The 15,926-nt window shown below is 37.0% G+C and overlaps 1 long non-coding RNA gene across 1 annotated transcript in view; it reads left to right on the top strand.

Annotated features, from left to right (window-relative positions):
- The first annotated feature begins 429 nt into the window (after positions 1-429).
- Positions 430-15,926, top strand: part of LOC118764402 — a 23,265-nt gene continuing 7,768 nt past the window's right edge. The window contains exons 1-2 of the long non-coding RNA XR_005000218.1: positions 430-446; positions 13,166-13,170. This is a non-coding gene — a long non-coding RNA (uncharacterized LOC118764402). The remainder of the gene's footprint in view (positions 447-13,165; positions 13,171-15,926) is intronic.

Here is a 15,926-nt window from a genome sequence, read left to right as displayed (position 1 = left end):
AAGGCGGTGCTCCAGCATGGCCGCAGTCAAATGACTGAAACAAGTAAAAAAGAGAAAAAGAGAAAAGAGATACATATATACATACATACGAACACACGTATATGTACGTATATGCACAAGGGATGGTTGACGTTGTCTTTGAATGTTCGGCTTTCCCGCCCTTCTCAGACTGTCTGATGGGGTTGAGCATCCGAAATTTCGAAGCAATTGTTAACGTTTTCTTTGTAAAAGAGTTTAATAAACATGTACAATGTTAAACAAGAATTGAGTAATTCTTTGGTTTAATGTTAATTTGATTCTATGTGAAACTTAACACAAAAACAAATACACACACACACACACACATAAAAGATATTACATTAGAAATGATATATCATATATATATATATGTTTTATGTAAATATTATATGTGATATATATATATGTGCGTGTGTGTGTGTGTGTGTGTGTTTATTTTTCATTCCCTTCGAAATTACTCTTAACTGTGGTCTGGACTTTTGACTGTTCCTTCTAGCATGTAAGCCGACCTGTTAAGGGTCACCACTTTTGTGTTTAAACGTGCACTAATTATATATATATATATATATATATATATATATATATATATATATATATATATATACAGGCGCATACATACTTACATACATGTGTATATAGATATAGGTGTACATGTGTGTATGTATGTACATGTATATGCATATATATATATCTTATAAGTATATATGTACATACAAATAACACCACCACCACCCCACTCTCTATTACTACCCTCCTCCTCCTCCTCCTCACTCCAACACAATGTGCACTTGTTTCTTCTTGCATCAAACAATGCATTCTATGAATTCGTTCTGCTTTAGAGAGTCTCCACGTTTTAGAGAATGATTTAACATTTGCCTGAGATATTGCTTGATATCGAGACTGCTTCATTGTTAATGCGATCTCACACGCTCTGCACTCTCGCCAAATACTCAGCCACCACCACCACCACCTAGAACAACGTCACTCACACACACACGGACGCCATCACTCCCTCATTTCACCGCCATTGTTAACCGAAGATAAAATCATTCATTCAGCAAGTGTGTTAATGTGTTTATTGTCTTATTGCTCCATAATGAAAAGACGACTACCACAAAGATATCCTCTCCACCAGCCTCGTATTGTTTCCGCTTCTTGTTCTAATTGCTGGCGTCATCGTTGTCGTCGGTTTTTGTTGTTGTCGCTTCTTTTGTTGTTTCAATATTGTTGTTTTTATTGTTGCAGCCATTGTTCATCTTGTTGTTGCTAGTATTTTGTTCTAGTTGTTGTTGTTATTAATGCTACTGCGGTTGCTACTGTTGCTTTAATTTCTGTTGCTGTTTTTTTGTTGTTGTTGTTTTGTGGTAGTTGTTATTTCTGTTGTCGTTAACCCTTAACCAGACTGGACCATGCAGAACTATGCTCAAAAGCGTCCCAGGCATGACAAAATAGCCCCTCTTTTCTTCTCATCATACCACTTCTTTTTTTATAAATGATACGGGAGTGAAGAAGATGAAGAAGAAAATTGTCAAAGTAGTCAGGGTTTCGCCTTGTTTCTTCTGGTAGCAAAATAAAAGAAACAAAATTGAGAGAAGGGGGATAGAGGGAGAGATGGGGCGAGAAAGATAACAGCACCAACTGTGCATCAACGGCAAATGCAGCTGTGGCCCCTAAAAGCTCTTGTTACCCGAGAGAGTCCCACCTGTCATACTATCGTTTGCAGTTCTGTTGGAAGCGAATGAAATCGCCTCGTCCATCCTTGGCCACCACTCGTTGTACCACCACAAATAGTGAGAAGAAGAAAATGGAAGACGAGTGTGGCAAGTTTTCAACCCCAGTGAAGAAAAATGAAAGAAAAGACGCCATATCCCCGCAAAAAGAAGCTAAGCAGAGATTGATTTAAAAGCGATGGAGGACCCCGGGCATTTCCTATCCCTTCGAATAACAAACGAAGGAGTGATGGAGGATTTGAACGAAATAGAAAAGGACTACAAACGATAAGGTCCAGAATGTTAAGGAGATTGTTTTCGACGAGATGCAATATGCGAGCGATAGACTGCTAATAAGTCCCAATTTAACATTTTATGAATTGTTATACTTTAACCAACAAATGGACGTCTGGCTCACTTGCACAACTCCGGATAACTCTACATCATTGGCAAAATATTCCATCAGCATTGCCCAAATGATGTTGGCATCGCCTTTAAGATATACCCAAGACTTGGACCCCGTGCTAGCCGCCTACAACATAAATCATACTCGCATCACAACTATACAGCACAACAATTTCACCTCAATTGACCCCGCTCTCTTTAACATTACATCAAAACACATTAAAGCAGAAACAGACCCCATAAAGTTCAAGAAGTCTTTGGACAAATTCCTTTAAAAAATCCAGGATGAACCTCCAACACCCGGATATGCCTCCACAAACAATAACTCTCTCCTCGTGTGGGCCATGTTGTCCGATTCCTGATTTAAATTACTTTGCCAGGTGATTCTATTAAGTTAGACATGGCCTGGGCCAATACTGACCGAAACCTATCAAAGTATCAAAGTACATACATACATACATACATACATACATACATACATACATACATACATACATACATACATACATACATTCATACATACATACATACATACATATAAATATATATATATATATATATATAAACAAAGATAAATGCGATACAATAAAATTAATTATAATCGCCGGTGTACCAGTACACGCCATATATTATACATATATCATTACATTATATATATATATATATATATATATATATATGATGTAATATTTTCGTGAACGACAAATGAGGGTTTAATAAAATAAAGCGCAAATCATGTTCTATGGACACTAATGTGCCTCGTGACGTCTTTCCGCCACCGTTTGCATAAGCCCACTCACAAGGGTCTGGACGGATATAGTTGAAAACAGTTGCTCAGGGTGTTACACAATGGGACTTAACCCAGAACCATGTGGTTGAGAAGCAGACATTTTACCACTGAGACACGCCTATATATGCACACACACACACACACACACATGTACACAGTTCATACATATCTTTATGCACACATACACAGGTGTGTGTGTATGTGTAGGTATGTGTGAGAGCATGTGTGCGTGTGTACGTACATGGATTACAGGACTATGAGTTTGTGTGTTTGTGTAAATTATATTACAGGAACTTTGCATAATTCTGACATATGACAAATGTTTCACTGAATTAACGAGAGAACCATTCCAAATGATAAAATTACGGATGTAAGTATATATCTAATTCATTTAATTTAAACCAGTTAGGCATACAGGCGGGTGTCGTAGCTCTGTAAACATATACATATACACATAAATAGACGTATATATGTTTGTATATATATATGTATACATACATACATATATAGGCACAGGAGTGGCTGTGTGGTAAGTAGCTTGCTTACCAACCACATGCTTCCGGGGAAAGTGTCTTCTTCTATAACCTCGGTCCGACCAAAGCCTTGTGAGTGGATTTGGTAGACGGAAACTGAAAGAAGCCCGTGGTATATATGTATATATATATATATGTGTGTTTGTGTGTCTGTGATTGTCCCCCCAACATCGCTTGACAAACGATGCTGGTGTGTCTACGTCCCTGTATACTAGCGGTTCGGCAAAAGAGACCGATAGAATAAGTACTAGGTTTACAAAGAATAAGTCCTGGGGTAGATTTGCTCGACTAAAGGCGGTGCTCCATCATAGCCACAATCAAATGGCTGAAACACGTAAAAGAATAAAAAAATAAAAGAATATGTATATATAAATGCACACACACACACACATATTTATGTATATATATATATATATATATATATATTTTGTGAAATAGAAAGATGAATAATCTTGTTGCAGATTAATCAAAAGTTTAACCGATACCTTGGTAGCAAAAATCACAGCAGAAGACAGCACGGTTGGAGGTACAACCATATGGTGTTGCAACCGTGCGTTGGTGCGGATAATTGAATTTTAATATTATTAGTGAATTGAAGAAATGGAGTTGAACGAAGATTGAACAGAAATCGTTTTATTGCATTCTACACGTGTTTCGAAAGGCACAATTAACCAAATTCCGATTGAATAAGGAGATCATATTGTGTCTTTCTCTTCAGGAAGAAATAGGAAATCCGTTGGAAAAAACAAAAACAGAACAGAGGCGGAGCACAAGAAATCGTTCGATTTGTTGTGCTCCGCCTCTGTTCTGTTTTTGTTTTTTGATCTCCTTATTCAATCGGAATTTTGGTTAATTGTGCCTTTCGAAACACGTGTAGAATGCAATAAAACGATTTCTGTTCAATCTTCGTTCAACTCCATTTCTTCAATTCACTAATAATATATATATATATATATATATATGTATATATGTATATATGTATGATGTATTGTTGTCGTGAACAACAAATGAAGGTTTAGTAAAATGTGTGTGTGTGTGTGTGTGTGTACGTGTGTGTGTGTGTGCATACATGCTCATACACATACACTTACACATTGATAGTGTCGTCGAGAAACACAGATACATACAAGCATACGTACACATATCGGTCTAAATACTTATTTCTGTTTTTCTCTCTGTATCTCTCCCGTTCTCCCTTTGTTTCTGTCTTGTTTCTCTCTCTCTCTCATTCTCTCTCTCTCTCTCTCTCTCTCGCTCTATCACACACTCTCTCCATATATATATATACATGTATATATATATAATATATATATATATATATATATATATATATATATATACAGGGTGTCCCAAAATCACCGATGGGTTTCAATTTTGAATAACTTCCTTAACTTTAGAAATAAATGCATGAAATCTTGATACAATATAAAGGATATAAAGGAAATTAATATGCACAAGTCAAATTTTGCAATACCATTACATTATATATGATAAATGTCGTTTCTTAACTGGCGGCCATTTTCGGTTTCGCTCGTCCGTGCTCTTTCCAAAACTTGCACCATAACATCTTCAAGAGTTTCAGATCCCACTTCTCTGATTTCTCAATTGATGTTCTCCTTCAGTTGCACCAGGGTCTCCGGTTTGTTGACGTAAACCCTCTCTTTCAAGTATCCTCACCAAAAAAAAAATCGGGGCTGTTCAAGCCTGGGGGATATGACGGCCAGTTGACATTGCCATAGCGGGAGATAATTCTCTCTCTCCAAAGCACTGCAGTAACAACTGCATTGTTTTTGTTGCGGTATGAGAAGTTGTCCCATCTTGCTGAAACCATATGTGAGGTCTATTCTGAATTGCCTTCACGTTCCCCATACTTGACTAGACAGATGAAATACTGCTAAGCATACCTAGATTGGTGGCCCTCACAGCAAAGATGCTGCCAAAGAAAAAAGCACTCGTGACAAAAAGAAAAACCTGTTATAAACCTAACTCATTGCAACAATGACTCAATATCGGCGAAAATGGAACAAGAATCAGAGATGAAGATACTCGCTGAAAAGGTATTCCATAGTGTTACAGTGTGGACCTATTCGTAATCTATTTACTGCAAATTGAGAAAAACAAATGAAAAGGTGGAATACACTGGTAAATATTGCTATCAAAGAGTGCTTCTATTTGAACAACCAAGTAAATGAAACTCACCAAGTGAAAAGTTAGGAGTAAATGTGAAGACAGAGCATCTACAGAAAATAGTATTGCTTGGAACTACAAAGTTCTTCAGATCGGAATGGAAAGTACTAATTTAGTCCACTTGTTGTGGACAGTTGACACATTGTTTCATCCCCCGGCGAAAGTGGTGTGTTAAATAAGAACAACAATGATAAAGAATTGGTAAATCTTTATCTATAGTGTCCAGTTATATCGAAATTGAAGCTATAACACGGATAATAGGTTTATGCACATGTGTGTGTGTGTGTGCGTACACGTATGCATATATACGTGCGCATACAGATACACAGACACATATATGTGTATGCATACATAAACATGCATATATATATACATATGCATATATACATATATACATATATACACATAAACACTTATGCATACGCACTTACGTACTTACATACATACATACATACATACACACATACACACATACATACATATATACATACTTTCATACATACATACATACATACATACATACATACATACATACATATATATAGTCATACATACATACATGCATGCATACATACATACATACATACATACATACATACATACATACATACATACATACATACATACATACATACATACATACATATATATAGTCATACATACATACATGCATGCATACATACGTACAAACATGCATACATGCGTACACACGTAGATCGCATGGCGCTATAATTATTCACAGGATATTTCCACGTGTAACCGAAGCATTGCCACCCGTTCTCCTTTTCACCCAATGTTTTGTCCTTCAAAGGTTAACACTTCCAACATGTTTCTGAAACAAGGATTTGATAATGAAAGTATGAGACTTTGCTGAAAATAACAGACATTTCCCTCTCAAGTTAATTTCTAATCATAGAACACTGTATTCCTCTGTGTGTGTCTGCACGCGCGCATCAGAAGCAATAATAGCTTAAAATAGCTATCTGTGTATCGTATAAAATGTAAATACATCACGAAAGGCAAATTTCCGGTGATATTCAGGTGATCTAGAGAGGCATTTGTCGCTGGACCATGTCGCTGCTCCACCAATTGTCAGTATTTGCACAGATCGTTCGGGACAACTCTCTGAGCAGTGTGCCAGACTGTTCCCTTTCTGCGAGATGCTTCCTCATCGCGTGATCATGTGACGTGTGTTCGCCCAACACGAGCCATCACACCAGCTGGGATCTCAGGGAAGACAACGCGACACACAAGATCCAGCTCGGAGAATGGAGCAACATGACCAAACCGTCTGAGCTGACGCTCCCGAATCAGGTAAGTAACAACAGGACACATCCCAGTTTATGGATATAGTCATTGATTGAATGCGAAATCTTACCAACGGTAACTTATATTTCTGCGAAGCTCCCTGTCACCAAATGAGTTCAAGCGGCCCCTAAGGGACTTGAACACTGCGATTTTCGACTAGAGATAATATCTCTTATGGATTTGCTGTGTTTAAATACACAATATATGTTGGAAGTAGGCGGCTGGTAAGAATGCAAGATGCGTATTTCCGCCTTCTTGCGTGTTATCAGTAATATCTACTCACAACCAGCTGCCTGTTAAAATGAAATCAGTCCTCCCCAGACGAGAATCGCTGTAAATTTTCCGAAATATTATAATAATAATAGGGAGAAAATCTGTCTAATTCTTGCGACCTAACTTGCTGACAGATGAAATCACTTTGTGGTGCTTTTACGAGAAGATTTTTCCACAAAATTATTCACGATCCATCACAGTATCTCACTTTAAGGTAGAGTCAGTTTCTTCTTTTACATTTTTCAGGTTGAGTAAAACTGGTGGTTCGACAATACCTGGTCCGACATACAACACTACACGAATGGTGGTGTTAGAACTCTTTATTCCCAGGGTAAAACATTCACATACTATCACACATATTGCTGTTATAAAGGTATTCTTTTGTAATTCCTCAATACTTATATAAGAAATATTTGAGGAACGATGAGCACCAGAGTTTATAAAATCTTTTCTACTCTAAGCACAAGGCCCGAAATTTGGGGGAAGGGGGCCAGTCGATTAGATTGACCCCAGTACTCAACTGGTACTTAATTTATCGTATCCGAAAGGATGAAAGGCAAAGTCGACCTCGGCGGAATTTGAACTCAGAAAGTAACGACGGACAAAATACCGCTAAGTATTTCGTCCAGTGTGCTAAGGTTCTGCCAGCTCGAAACTCTTACTGAGATAAGTTCAAGGAGGGATTTTGATATTTTGAGGGTAGGGGAAGTATTATGCTTCTGATATCTTTGTAATATTCCTACGAAAACGGAGCAAACATATCAAAGTCTTATCTACTGCTATCGAATGAGATAATATTTCAAGGATGATAAAGAGTTGCTATGACAACCATGTCTTTCCCGAGCATATAAACGCTGCAGGTTAAGTAGACCGAACTTGAACTTGAAATCTCTCGGTTTATTTTGTTCGTTTCAGCAACAGTGACTGCATGGAAGAAATTATTGATTTCTTATATTAATTAAAACAGGGCCTTAAATGTATAAAAGAGATAACTGAGAAATATATACTCTTAGTTCATTGCGAGTAATATTGACCCGGAAGGAGAAGAAAAAAAGAGTAAAACCGATCTCCTCCATTATCCGCCAAACTCAGATTGTAAACGGATGCAAAGAAATACTTTGCTGCAATTTTCTCTAGCACTTCACTGATTATTCCATCACCGCGCTTATATGCAAAAAAATATTAATGCTTACAACCGCAGTGGTCGCAGTGAATAACTGAACAACTGTCTGTGTAGATGTCTACAGCTTAATTTATCAAAGTCCATTATCCAATTACGAAAAGAGCGTACATTATGACTATCGACAAAATATTGTCGGAACAGATCAAAGAAAAACTTAATATTTTACTGAAAAGCTTATGTAACTACTTATGGGTATTTAAAGCTGTTCCGTTAATAGTGTCTGACTGCAACAACTGTAAAAGAGTTAATAAATTACTATGAAGTCCTACTTCTATAGTAAATGTTACCGATAGATGCCGCTACATTAACGCAATTAATTCAAGCGAATTCCCAATCCGGCGCCATGGTTTCAATCTAATGCATAAACTGCTTCATATATTTAGCTAATCATTGTGAGACAGATATGAACACCACAGCTTCCCACTTAATTCAATCTTTAGATTAGATGTATAAGAAATCTTTATAATTTCTTGTAAACCAAACATCGTATTCAGGCCTGAAGCATCCAACAAAACAAGCTTCGACTCCACAGCAGGAAAAGAATTGTTCCACTTCTCTAACATCTTTCAAAAACTTATGAACATCACACGAGTTCTTATTTATTTTTCTCTAACGGCTGTTCTAATTTTTAAGGTTCTTTAGTCCCAGATCTTGATTGAATATATTTATGAACAAAGACATTCCAACTATGAACTTAGATCTAATATTTTACGGTAATGCGCAGTTTTATCAAGATTTAAGCAGCTGTATTTAGCAAGTCAAGCGATTACATAAAGACTCTCCTGTTAGGTTATTTCTATTAATAATAGCCTATATAAAAATAGGTTTGCTCAGTTGGCTGCCATCTCTGGTGTTGTTTTAGATCGTACAGAGCGAACAGAGGCGAATAAAAGAGAGAGACACGGAGGAGAGACTTGACAGAACAAGTGCAGGATGAGTGTCTTATAAAGCTTTGAAACATATTCATTTTTTTTTTAATGAAATCCTCTGAAAATAGATTTTTGATGGTGTAGGCTGTGATTATACCGATAAAATTTAGAAAACATAATAACATATTTAGTGCAAATTCGAATGAGAAATTTGTTGAATCTAAATTCATTTTAAAATAAATATTTTTCTTTCAAAAATTAGTATTCATTTCATCATTTCTTTAATAAGAACCATAACATTTGATAAAACTTGAATTGTAGTGATTGTATGTCCACCATATTTCCTGATATTACCCATGACGACAAGCGCTCACTTTAAAGTTACGTGTGGTATGACAAGTATGAACAATATAATGTGAAATATCATAAGATAACAGGATCGATAACAGGATTGAATATTGAACAAATGATTCGCTTCATGCATTTCATTGTTTCTTTAGGTGAACTACTTCATACTACTTGCAACAATTAACGATTTATTTTCGAGAAACACTTATCAGATTCGAGGATTAAGGAGACATCTTTAATTTATTCTATGTATTTTCTTAGTAGTTAAATAAATTATTCTAGTAGCTGATAATTTGTACAATATCAACCATCACTTAAATAACAATTATTATAATTGCTTACACTTAGAATGTCTGCTTGTTGTCTTGTTGCTTAGCTCTAATTCAACATTAATCGAGGAATATGCAATGCCCTGTTAGGACACACATTCCCCATTGGTCGTTTACGAATTTCAAAACTGGATCTAGGTTTACTTGTCATACTTCGGTATTCGAGTAAATAAGGACAAGCCTATAGAAGAGCAGAGTCCTTCACAATACGACCACCCGAGATTTGCGGCTTGATACCAAACTGAAGAAATACCACAAATAATGATATCTATAAAATCGTCCATTCCTCAATACATTAATTCCAATAGCAACCGTACGTGCGACATCGTTATATACTTTACGTCTTAAGCAATTATAGATGGCGGAGCCTTTCTCTCCTCAGATCTTATCACAGATAACTGGGAGGAAAGAGAGAGAGGGAGGGCATCCATCCAGTGTTTCACTGTTACTTTATTTCTCGACCTCTAAATGACGAAAGGTGAAGTCGATCTCAGCGAGGTTTAAGTCCATAGAAAAATCAGAACAAATGTTGAAAAATCTTTCGTTCTAACATTTTAGCTACTCTACCAGTTTGTTGCCTCATCTCTAAAATCCGTATTTCTCATTACAATATAGTAAAATTAGTAATAGGGAGGAATTCCTTAAAACCATTGTTCTTAAGCTTTCACAGTCATGTTTATATTCTACCCTGATATAAATCAGCAAAATATACGAACGCATGTACATGTACATTCTCACTTACATACAGACACATGCATATATATATATATATATATATATATATATATATACATACATGCATACATACATGCATACATACATGCATACCTACATACATACATATATACATATATATATATACACATACATATATATATACATATATGTATATACATACATATATATATATACATACATACATATACATATATATACATATATATATATATACATATACATATATTTATACATACATACATATACATATATATATACATACATATATATATGCATACTTACATACATATATGTATATATATATATATATGGTTGTCTACTCCTTAAGAACAGTCTAACTACCTCTTGTACTTGCATCTATCATGGTGTCTGATGTGGCTTTTTAAACCAGACAATGTTGTGAAAAGACACCCACGTAGATTACATATCTGATTTCGACCACCAAGAGCTGCAGTTAAGTTCTGATATTTGTAGATCTTAAAATATCTATGAACATATATATATATATATATATATACATATACATACCTATTTCTTTACTACCCACAAGGGGCTAAACATAGAAGGGACAAACAAGGACAGACAAACGGATCAAGTCGATTATATTGACTCCAGTGCGTAACTGGTACTTAATTTATCGACCCCGAAAGGATGAAAGGCAAAGTCGACCTCGGCGGAATTTGAACTCAGAACGTAACGGCAGACGAAATACTGCTAAGAATTTCGCCCGGCGTGCTAACGTTTCTGCCACATACACACACACATACATACATACATACATATACATACATATATATACATATATATAAATCCGAAAGAGAAGCACACACTAAGTTATAGAACAGAGTATTTAGAGAACGATTCTTATGTCCGGTTCATAGGGTTACCCAGGGTTTGGCGTCCATAAAGCGCTTAGGTTTACACACGTCTGGTTTACACTCGTAGCACACCGCGAAACACGGTTGAAATTCCTCCATAATGTTATCATGCACAAGTATGAGGAATAAAAGAAGATAAATAGTTTTTAATATTTGTTTTCAAAAATTATTAACTTTAAAACAATTTCCAAGCAAAGCAGGCGACGTATATCGGGAATCTTTTTTTTTTTTTAATTTTATACCCGGTGCATCGCGAAATCAAAAGGATTGAGAACTACTGCTTCATAAATTCTGTTACACCAGTTAGTTTAGTACATTCTACAAGGATAGATTTGGACAATTTTATTCTTAGATAATTTGTCTTGTTAAGTTTAGAAAAAATATTTTTTTGTCTTTTAAGGTTAAAACGTCAACCAGATGATACAGTTTGGCCTTCACTCTTTGATAATGTTATCAAACAATGTTGCTTTTATTATCCTGAAATCTGAATAAGCATGTCCCGAGGTAGGATCACTTTGTCATTTTCGAGAAACGTTTGTACATCTTGTCACCTTTCTTCCATAGTAATTTGATAGTACCGACAGTATTTCTGTTGTACAAAGCAATCAACTCCTGCTTATGTATACATTCAGTTTGGTTTAAACTTGGACAGTAAGACATATTGTGATCAAATGTCACTTCCTGTTCACAACATATTCTGAAGTTTCCTTTTTTATATTATCATTCATTGTACGTTTAAGGTATGACTAATGAGAACAACTATCAATTACCTTTTAGTGGAAGTTTTTATCTTTTGAAATAATATTCAGTATTTTTATATTTTTCATCTTCTTCCCCTTCATTCGCTCTTATTAGGTTATGAACTACATGGGAGACATTCCGGCAATTTTCCTTTTAGTGTGATGTAAAATTCTTTCCTTTTTTCGTTTTCGTGTTCCAAATGAATTCAATTTTTATGCTTTATATCCCCTCCACTTCATTGTGAAACGTAGATGAAATCTCACACACAAATCTTCAAACCCTCAAAATATGAAAAAGAAAAACTTTCTTTATCCGCCTTTATGAGCTTAAGTGATTGTGGTTGCTATAATGTTATATAGGGTCAATTAGATGACCCTTGGTGAATATATTACACAAGATGGTCATTCTCAAAAGAGTTCAATCCAGCAGCCGATATTACAAACCAGCGAATGTATTTCTTAAATTTACAGTCAGCCATAAAGTAATTTCTTTATTACCTATAACAGGCTACATAGAGGGGGACAGTACAATCACGAATGATTTTTACAATTATGATGCATTTTGGGATCGATAAAAATTTGGACGATAGTTATAAGGTTTCGAATGATAGTACATATACATTGGACAATTTTACAAATGGAGTGGGGCGGGTCTACGGATCCCACGAACCCCGCCACGACACTTGGTCTTATGTTTTTTCTTTTTTTTTCCCTCCTATCTCGTATTTATGAGGGATCTTTTACTCACGACATTTTTCCACCTTTCATTGAACACTTTCTTACTCAGGCCCCTCCTCTCTAGTTCTATTTGTCTTTCCATCTGGAATTTAAAAAAGACCACCAGACTAGAACCAGAGATGAAGTCGCCTGTTATCATCCCTTTCGTCCTTGTCTTCCATACTACCTGTTTCGCGGTTGAAACCACAGAAAGAAAACAATTCTTACCTTCTTTCGTTAAGAAATCCGGTGGGCTAATTTTTACAATTGATTCAGCTGACAGCTGTACTCCTCCTCCATCTGACAACAGCTGTTCGGCAAAAACCCACATATCTGCCACCTCCGAACAGTGTACGATCGCGTGCAAGACGGTTTCCCTGTCTCGCCCACACCTCGGACAGGTCAGACTGGCTTGGCCTCCATGCCTTGCGATTTTGTCCCGAACAAGTAAGGCACCTCGGTAACACTGCCAAGCCAAGGACTTCTGAAAATTATCCAGAGTCCTCGGCCCAAATGTACGTTGGAACAGACTGGCCAGCTGATTATCGTCGAAACCCAGGGTCTCCCCTAGCGTATCATCGCAACCGGCCTCTACAAACCCTCTATAGAAAACAGCGGTAGAACCACTGCCGCAGGCATTGCCCGAGCGACGGAATAGGCGGAGTGCCTTGCGACACTCCGTATACCATGAACCCAACTTTGATCTACGATTATACCAGTCTTCCCGTCCACCGAAACTGGTGAACTTGGGGAACATCTGTTTCGCCAGCGGAGACCACACCCGTTCACCATCCAGGTGGAGCCACATGTGCCTTAGCCTCAGCGCATTTCTGCGCATCATTAGCCACAGCATCCCTAGTCCACCCTTTAACGGTTTTTGACAACAAATAGAGCGTCTCACGAGTGGTTTCGAGCCCTTCCACAAGAAGAGGAAGAGCTGTCTTTCCAACCTGGTCAACCACGAATCCGGGCAAGGCACGACGGCAAGGCGGTAGGTGATCACCGATGCGATAAACACATTGGCTACCTCCACCCTACCTTTCAGAGATAACCACCGACAAGACCAGGTCTTGACTATTGCGGTCACCCTGCTCAATACCTCGCTCCAGTTCTTCTCTATTTGGAGGTCTGGTCCAAACCAAATCCCGAGCAACTTAACCGGACCCTCCGTCCAACGTCCCACGACGCTGTCTGGAGGCATCGACGTGCCTCTCCAGGTGCCGAGTTGCAAGCCGACTGACTTTTCGCGATTAACTTTTGCTCCTGTCACCGTCTCGTAAACCTCTATGGCCTTGCCTACATTACGTAGGAGGTCCACTTCGGTCACGATGATAGTGATGTCATCCGCGTACGCCGAAATCGACATCTCACAACCTGGCTGCCTCGGGATGCCACTCAGTTTTCGCAGCAGCGGCTCAAGAGCCACTACATACGCATCGCATACTGTGTTGAAGTCTCCTAACATTACTAAAGGGTGCGATGTACTCAGAAACTTACCGAGGTTCCGAAAATAATCACTTTGCCCTTTGCATTCGTTGGGTGCGTAAATCGCAACCAGCCTCATTGTCTTACGACTACTGAACGTCAAATCAACGACGACCAGCCTACCTTCTGGATCTGCAAAAATCAACTTTTTCTCAGAAACCCGGTTCTTTTTACACCGGACCAACACCCCGCTTCCGCCGGACGACGGGTTCGGAGAGATAATTCTCTCGTAACCGTCGAACAGCGGGAGCAGATCTCTTGGCCCCTTTAACCGGGTTTCTTTGGCAACAACATCTAAATCTCGTGACCTGATGTCATTTAGGAGGCGCCCTTGCTTCCAGTTATGTTTTAATTCAGAATCATTACATTATATGAATTCCCCTCAGCCACTCATTAATGGAATGAATAGGTGAGCAATATATACTCAAAAATCCACGCGGATTAAAGCAGAACCCAAAAATCCACCTGCAAAATAAAGCAGTATGCAAATTTGAAGAATTATTATTTGTACAAATTAACAAAATACAAATGCATTTACTAAACAAAGCAAAGTCACGAAACTCAGTTCGATACCTAGTCAGAACAGAACTGAATTAGAGCAATATAACAAAGCTCATAGTTCATATCGTGTCGTCAACATCGATTTACATGTGAAGCAAATTATTTCACGATTACTGCAACAGAACCACCATAGAATACATGGGGCTTGTATTTGATTACAACAGAAATTCGGGAAAATTTCAGACATATATCAAGGGACACGCTTGACATTCTGTTTTCTTGTATACAGTACATAAAATGCGTAAAGCACAAACATAGATACATGTATGATTGTACACACACACACACACACACACACACACACACACACACACACATACACATAGATGTATTTATGTATATATATATATATATATATATATATATATATATACACACACATTTATCACATTGTACAATATATCCATGGCTATGCATATGCATACACACACATACATATATATATATATATACATATATATATATATGCATATATATATACATACATATATATATAATATGTGTATATATATATATATATACATATATATATATATATATATACATAAATAATTATTCGTTTATTCTTTGACTCGTTTCATTCATTTAACTGCGGCCTTGCTGGAGCACTGCTTTTAGTCGAGCAAATCGACAACAGGACTTATTCTTTGTAAGCCTGGTACTTACTCTATCGGTCTATTTTGCCAACAGCTAAGTTACGGGGACGTAAACACACCAGCATCGGTTGTCAGGTGATGGCTGGGAAACAAACACACACACACAGATATATATATATATATATATATATATATATATATATATATATATATATATATATACACGCATATATATATACACACATATACATATATATAT

Source organism: Octopus sinensis, linkage group LG8 (assembly GCF_006345805.1).
Source record: "Octopus sinensis linkage group LG8, ASM634580v1, whole genome shotgun sequence".
Taxonomy (NCBI): domain Eukaryota; kingdom Metazoa; phylum Mollusca; class Cephalopoda; order Octopoda; family Octopodidae; genus Octopus; species Octopus sinensis.
The sequence above is the reverse complement of the archived record's forward strand: the minus strand, read 5'-3'. Positions and strand labels throughout refer to the sequence as shown.